The sequence below is a fragment of the Bos mutus genome, chromosome 14 (genome assembly GCF_027580195.1).
Source record: "Bos mutus isolate GX-2022 chromosome 14, NWIPB_WYAK_1.1, whole genome shotgun sequence".
NCBI classification, from domain to species: domain Eukaryota; kingdom Metazoa; phylum Chordata; class Mammalia; order Artiodactyla; family Bovidae; genus Bos; species Bos mutus.
This window is the reverse complement of record NC_091630.1, coordinates 62,493,994-62,501,871: the sequence shown is the minus strand read 5'-3', so window position 1 is coordinate 62,501,871 and position 7,878 is coordinate 62,493,994.

Here is a 7,878-nt window from a genome sequence, read left to right as displayed (position 1 = left end):
GAGGGCAGTGTCTGCAGCCATGGGGGCAGAATCCCTGACCTGCCTGGCCTGGCCCCAGCATCCACCTGCTCCCCGAACCTGTGCCTGTGACAGGCCTCACCCATGCACTCTGCTGGTACGTGGCTCAGTGGACCCCAAAGTGAGGAGACTGACGACCCTCCTGCAGAGAGTTTCTCAGGCTGGCGGGGGGTGGGGGGGCAGTGTTGGACTCTGAAACTCAGTGTCCCTACCTCTTCCGGCTCAACAGAGATCTGAGCTGTCCGTGCCTGTGGCTGTTTTGGAAGCTGCACTGGGTCAGAGGTCTGGAGGAGGGGGGTCGTTTGTTCGGATTCGTGTCTGTTGTCTGATTGGTGGCAGGTCCTTGGAAGACGGTCTGGTACACACACACAGGCCTCACACATGGCCCAGGCCTGTGAGGAATTAAAAATTACAGTGAAAACAATCAGAAGTGTGACTGTGTCACTGTGTCCGTGAGATGTGGACGCACGTCTGGGCTGCTGGCCATAAGTGGGAATTGGGCTGAGTGGCAGTTGCCTTGGAACGGTCACCAGAGGTGAGCCACACACACTGGTGAGGTATATGAAAGCAGTATTCAGGATAAAGTGTATCTTTTCCTTTGAAGAAGTAATGGAAGCCGCATCACCCCCAGAGCACCAGGATTTGGCTAGTCTTCTACCTTCCCTGGCAGTCCCTGGGAGGAGGAGCTGTTCTCTTGAAATGCCCCCTTTCTCCTTTCTGCTTGATGTCCCTAATAATTAGGGGACTGCAAATTAAAAACTCAGCATGATGCCATATTTCACTGGTTAGCCCTGTGGAAGCTAAGTAGATAGAAATTGTCCTGGGGTTGGTGGGGTCAGGTCCTGAGGTGCATATTGTTGTGGTCATCGTGATGGCTTTTGGCAATACCCGTCACAATTTGGCAGAATCCAAAAAAATTTTAAATGCACATTTTTGACCCAGCCATTCCATATTTGGCATACAACTTGCATGAATACTTGCATATGGACACAAGATGAATAAAAATTAAATATCCCCTGCAGTGCTGCATAGCGAATCCTGGAATCCACCTTCATGTCTGTTAGAGAACAGTGAGCGTTTTCTAGCGCAAGTATGTAGCTTATGAAATATTGTGGGGCTTTGCAAAATATAGACACAAACACAAAAAGTTCTCCATGGCATATTCTCCACTGACACCTCACACACGCACTTCTGTGGTTCCTATTTTTATATCGTGATCAGTCTTTTTTTAAAGTTGTGTCCTGGGAATTCCCTGGCAGTCCAGAGATTAGGACTCGGCACTTTCACTGCCAGGGCCCATGTTCAGTCCCTGGTTGGGGAACTAAGATCCCCTTGTGGTATGACCAGAAATATAAATAAAAAAGTTTAGAAATTTAAAAAGTTGCATCCTCCCAAATGAAGTGACTTCATAGTAAAGATGGCTGTGTCAATGTGGCAAGGTTAAGTCACCTTTCTGGTGGCTTTTAGGGCAGTGGTGCCAGCACTCTCCAATCAGCAGTACTTCCTATACTGGTGGATGGGAACACACTTGGAGGCTGGAAGGCTGGCTCAAGGATGCTGTGCAGTCTCCTCTCCTCTTCCACCCTCCTTCCCCCGCTTCCACCATCCCCTGAAGTCATGTTGCTAGGATTCTAGACGACTGCCCAGTCACTGGACTGTGACTTCCAAGTCCCTGGACTGCCGTCTGCCTCTGTCCCCTGGAACCCTTCTCCAGATGCCCATGAGACCCCACACCCTAGTCTTTCTCTCTCCGCCGCTTTCCTGTTCCTGTGGCTCCCTACCTGCACCCTCGGTGTAGTTTTCATTAGGATTTGTGTTCAGACTTCCCTTACTTTCCGTGTTCTCTACAGCTGTCCTGCACGAGCCCATCCACTCTCGTGGCTTAAATCCAACCTACGTGCCGTGCTTCCAGCTCAAACTGTTCCGAGCGCCAAGCCTGGGCCTCCAACTGCGACCAGCCGCCGTCACGTGGGTGTGTGATGTCAGATTCAGCATTTTCAGAATCAGACTCATTTTCCCCAAACCTGGACCAGGATTTCCTTCTCAGCTCCCTGCCCCTCTGTCCGTTCAGAAACCTTTAATTCATCCTGGGCTTGTCCCTTCTGCACGTGGCATCCAGTGGAAGATGAACCCTAGCCGAGTTTTCATCACTAATGGCTCACAAACCACCCTAGTCTGTGCTGTCCAATCCCAAAGCCACCCTCTTGGTTTGGGCCACGTTCTTGGCCTGGATGGTGGAACAGTCTTCTAACCCTTCCTCTGCCTTTACTCTGGTGTCTTGGGAACCATTTGTTGCCATTTGCAGCAGTGGATGAAGCTCTATTGGTAGCTTTTTACTGGTTTCAGAATGAAAAACACGTGTCACCCCACTGGGCTTCTACCTTTCATCCCCCTGTGCTCTCTGTTGCTTGTTACTCCTCCCGCTCACACAAACACCGTGGCTTCTGGACAGGCCATGCTCTCAGGCCATGTTCGTTCCTCCAAAGATGCTTGTGGAACAGTTGCTAGGTGACAACTCTCATCCCCATGCTGCAAGTAGTGGACCAAGTTCCTGATCAGTGTTCTCGTGAGTGAGACCCTGGCTCCCTCTCCCATCCGCACACCACTATGGGGAGCCAACAGCAGGTCTGAATGTGGCTCTGACCTTGACTGTGGGGCCCCTAGGGCTGTGAACAGGCAAGTCCTCCATGGTCACAGTGCTGGGGACTGAGTGTGCAGTCCCATGGGCCCGGGCTGGGGTAGGGGCTGGAGCTGGGGGCTCCCGGTGTGGCAGGACCAGGCCAGCTGCCCACGGGCGTCAGTGTCTTGGTGCCTGCGGGGGAGCCTTTGGAGGCCTGAAGGGATGGTTGGACTCTTACTGCTGCAGGGAGGGGCTGCAGTTCTGAGGGAACCCCTAGGTTGGTGTCAGGAGGTGAGAGGAGGTGGCGGGTGGGATGTGCTGATGTGGGGGAGGGGCGAGGAGAGGGAAGGACCCCAGGTGGGCTTGAGGGGGCCCGCCACTCCCTGCAGTTTGCCTGCCTGGGGGGCCCATGACTTAATAGGCTGTGTGTCTGCACTCCCTGCTCCCTCCACTAAAGCTGAATAACCCCTGAAGTTCGTAGGGCACCCCTCATCCCAGGGAGTTTGAGGCTCCTGTCAGGGGCTTCCACCCTTTGTGATGTTACACGGGTTGATCATTTGTGCTCTGTCATCATCAGCATTCAAAAACTAAGATTGTGGCATCTGGTCCCATTCAGTTCAGTTCAGTCACTCAGTCGTGTCTGACTTTTTGCAACCTCATGGACTGCAGCACGCCAGGCTTCTCTATCCTTCACCAACTCCTGGAGCTTGCTCAAACTCATGTCTATTGAGTCGGTGATGCCATCCAACCATTTCATCCTCTGTCATTCCCTTCTCCTCCTGCCTTCAATTACTTCATGACAAATATATGGGGAAAAAGTAGAAGCAGTGAGAAATTTTATTTTGGGGGGCTCCAAAATCACTGTAGATGGTGACTGCAGCCATGAAATTAGGAGACGCTTTCTCTTTGGAAGTAAAGCTATGACAAACCTAGACAGCATATTAAAAAGCAGAGACATCACTTTGCCAACAATGTTCCATACAGTTAAAGCTGCAGTTTTTTTCAGTAGTCAAGTACAGATGTGAGAGTTGGACCACAAAGAAGGGTGAGCACTGAAGAATTGATACTTTTGAACAGTAGTGTTGGAGAAGACTCTTGAGTCCCTTGGACTGCAAGGAGATCAAACCAGTCAATCCTAAAGGAAATCAGTCCTGAATATTCATTGAAAGGACTGATGCTGAAGCTGAAGTTCCAGTCCTTTGGCCACCTGATGTGAAGAGCTGACTCATTGGAAAAGACCCTGATGCTAGGAAAGACAGAAGGCAGGAAGAGAAGGAAGTGACAGAGGATGAGATGGTTGGATGACATCACTGACTCAATGAATGTGAGTTTGAGCAAATTCCGGGAGTTGGTGATGGACAGGGAAGCCTGGAGTGCTCCAGTCCATGGGGTCACAAAGATTCGGACACGATTTAGTGACTGAACAACAGAACATCATTTCTCCAAATGGTTCTCCAGTAGAAGCTGCACCCCACACCCCACCCCCACCCTCATTCTAACTGGGCCCCTGGGCTGCTTCCCACTGTACTGGCCTTTCTCTGAGCACAGAGTGGGCACCAGAGGGACGAATGCCTGGAGATGCTGGGCGAGCCTGAGATTTTGTCTTGGGTGCATTGTGGAGCCATGTGTCAGACGTGCATCTTGTACATTAACAATGCGAGTGTGTCTCCTCAATGAAGGCCTCGGACTGGACCCTCTCCCGGCAGTGTGCAGAGGCATGCCCTCAGGCTCCTGAAGCCTAGGCCCAGGTGCCCGAAGGCCCCGCCCTCCTGGCCCAGGTGCCCAAAGGCCCCACCATCCTGGCCCAGGTGCCTGAAGGCCCCGCCCTCCTGGCCCAGGTGTCTGAAGGTCCTGCCCTCCTGGCCCAGGTGTCTGAAGGTCCTGCCCTCCTGGCCCAGGTGTCTGAAGGTCCTGCTCCACTGGCCCAGTTTCCTGATTTGTAAAGGACACAGAGGCCTCTCCTGTGACCCTGAGGTGCAGGCCTGGCCGGCCAAAGACAAAGAGCCGCTTCAGCAGAGTCTCTGGACGCTTTGCCTCAGCACTGCTTCTCCAAACTCACACACGTGCAGCTCAGCGGGTCTCCCCGTGTTTCTGCCTCCAGCTCCCAGAAGCCTGTGTTGTGACTTTGCTTCTTGTCCACAGGAGGGAGTTGGGAAGCGGTTAGTTGTCTTTCTTCCTCCTTGCAGAGAACTGCCAGCATGACTTGACTCTCCCAGATGAAGTCAGCTTTAAATTGTGGCTCTCCTGAGGTTGGTCTGGAAGAAGACACAGCAATTCTGAGAAACCAGCGCAGGGGCTGCCAAGCTGCCCGCTTCCCTGGCCACAGCTCCTGCTTCCGCACGTCGGGTCTTGAGAACCAAACCCAGTTCTTTTCACTGGAAAAGGCTGGAGAGGCTGGTTCCGCCCTTGGCCTCGCCCACCCAGGCCTCTCCTCACCAGCCAGCATCCTGGCTCCAGAATACTGGCTGCAGTCTGGCTCCAGGGCGAGTACCTCTGCAGATGGAGCCTGGTTCCTGCTGCCTCTGTCCCACCTGGGGGCTGTCCCTCCTGGTTGGGGCCACTTGGATGCCTGGGCTACGCTCTGGGTCTGGCTGGTCTGGGGGTGTGGAGAGGAGCCCGTAGGTGTGACTCAGGGTCACACCCAGCAGAGCAGTTCAGAGCCACCAGGACGTGGCTGCAGAGTGAAGGGGGAGAGGCCTGGTGGGCTTTCAGCACATGTGGCCCCATGGGGGCTGAGGGTGACGATCTGAAGGAAGTTTGCTGACCTCCAGAAAAGGGGAGTGAGGCCCCCTGGTACCCAAGGCTGTGGGTGGGCCCTCTGTGCTGAGGGCTGGCTGTGAAGCAGGTGCTGTTTTGTGCCCATCAGTGCCCCGCACTGGCAGGTACACATGCCTGTCCAAGCTGGTAGGAAAGTCTGAGACCTCCTTCAGGTGTAATCCCTCCCCAACCCAGGGTTGCAGGAGGAGGGGACCCCCAGGTCCTGGGTGCTTCCTGCAGGGGAGGGTGGGAACACAGCCAACCTCTGTCCTGCTGGCCTGGGGGTGTCAACGGGCCCAGCTTGCTCCAGCTTCCAGGGTGCCAGTAAGAAGCAGGCGGTGGTTTGGTTTAGCACGGAGATCCAAGAAGCCTCTGGAGTCTCTGGCTAGGCTGGGTAGGGGTCCTCTCTGTATTCTGAAGTGGTCAGGTCATGGTGGCCAGGAGAGGGGGCTGTTCTTTCTAATGTCCAGATACCAAGAGAGGCAAGGAATGTGGAGAAACAGTGGTCCCACAAAGGACCCAGATGGATGTTGCCATCTTGACAGCCACAACCGAAGTATCCTCACAAAGCCACCCCAGGGTCTCCTGAGCCTACAAGGGGCTGGTGGCTGGGGGAATGAGGACCCTTCAGGGCCACCCCTTCCTCACGCTGAAGCACTTTTATAACCAGCTCTCTCTGGTGGTTTAATGAAGAAGATGATTACTCATGCAATTCTCATTCAAGCCATCACTTTTGAAAAGGGGGGAAATCCACATTTACTGTAAATTGGATAAGCAGAGACCTCAGCCTTGTGCTGTTTTGGAATTTTTCCTGCATGTTTCACAGAAAGTGCAACAGGAAAGATATAAAGTTAAACAGTGGGACCAACCTTGATCTGAGGCTGCTGAATTCTTGTCCCCTGCACACCAAGCCTACACTTGACTCTGAGAAATGGAAATTAAATGCTTGTTCTGTGTACACAGTGGTTGTGAGGGTCAAATAAGATGACACGTGTGAAAGCGCTGTATAAACTATGGGCGTCATGTGCTCAGTCAGCGTGCAGTATCGGACCCCAGTCCACATCTTGTGTTTCCTTTTCCCTGATTTATTTTTAGAGTGTGTCCAGAAGCATACCAGTTAGAGGGCATGCTCAGATTCTCAAATTTAGACGTGTTCACTTTCTCATCATTTGGGGGAAATGGGATCTGATCCTTCAGTTTCGCTGAGCAGGTGCCAGAAGAGGGCTCCTGGGTGCGGTCGTGTGTCTTCTCCGGGGAGCCTGCAGGGAGCGCTGCGAGTGTGTGCGGTGGGGCTGCGGGTTCAGAGCCAGCCTGCAGGAACCTCCGGCTGATTGCGGAATTCAGGGCTGGCAGGAGGTGTTGAGCTGGATGAGGTAAGGCAGCAGGGGAGGCTGGGTGTCTGTGTCTGTGTGTGTGTGTATGTGGTGTTGGCATGGTGTGATGTGTGTGTGTAATGTGTGTCTGTATATCTGTGTGTGGTGTGTGTGTGTGGTGAGTGTGTGTACCTGCGTGTGTGTGGTGTGTCTGTGTGCATGTATCTGTGTGTATGTGAGCTGTGTGTGTGGTGTGTGTGTTTGTATGTCTATGTGTGTGATGTGTGTGTGTATGTATGTGGTGTGTGTGTATATGTGTGTGATGTGGTTGTATGGTGTGTGTATATCTGTGTGTGGTATATGTGTCTGTGTGTGTGTATCTGTGTGTATGTGAGCTATGTGTATGTGTGTGTCTGTGAGTGGTGTGTGTGTATCTGTGTGTGATGTGGTTGTGTAGTGTGTGTGTCTGTGTGTCTGTGTGAGCTGTCTGTGTGTGTGGTGTCTGTCTCTGTGTGTTGTGTGTGTATCTGTGTGTGTGGTGTATGCCTTTGTATGTCTTTCTGTGGTGTCTGTGTTTGTATGTCTGTGTGTGGTGTGTGTGTATCTGTGTGTGTGGTATGTGGTGTGTGTATATGTGAGCTGTCTGGTGTATGCCTTTGTATGTCTGTGTGTAGTGTCTGTGTTTGTATGTTTGTGTGTATGGTGTATGTGTATCTGTGTGTGATGTGGTTGTGTGGTGTGTGTGTCTGTGTGTATCTGTGTGTGATGTGGTTGTGTAGTGTGTGTGTCTGTGTGTCTGTGTGAGCTGTCTGTGTGTGTGGTGTCTGTCTCTGTGTGTTGTGTGTGTATCTGTGTGTGTGTATCTGTGTGTGTAGTGCATGTCTTTGTATGTCTTTGTGTGGTGTCTGTGTTTATATGTCTGTGTGTGTTGTGTGTGTATCTGTGTGTGTGTTGTGTGTGTGTATCTGTGTGTGTGGTGTATGCCTTTGTATGTCTTCCTGTGGTGTCTGTGTTTGTATGTCTGTGTGTGGTGTGTGTGTATCTGTGTGTGTGGTATGTGGTGTGTGTATATGTGAGCTGTCTGGTGTATGCCTTTGTATGTCTGTGTGTAGTATCTGTGTTTGTATGTTTGTGTGTATGGTGTATGTGTATCTGTGTGTGATGTGGTTG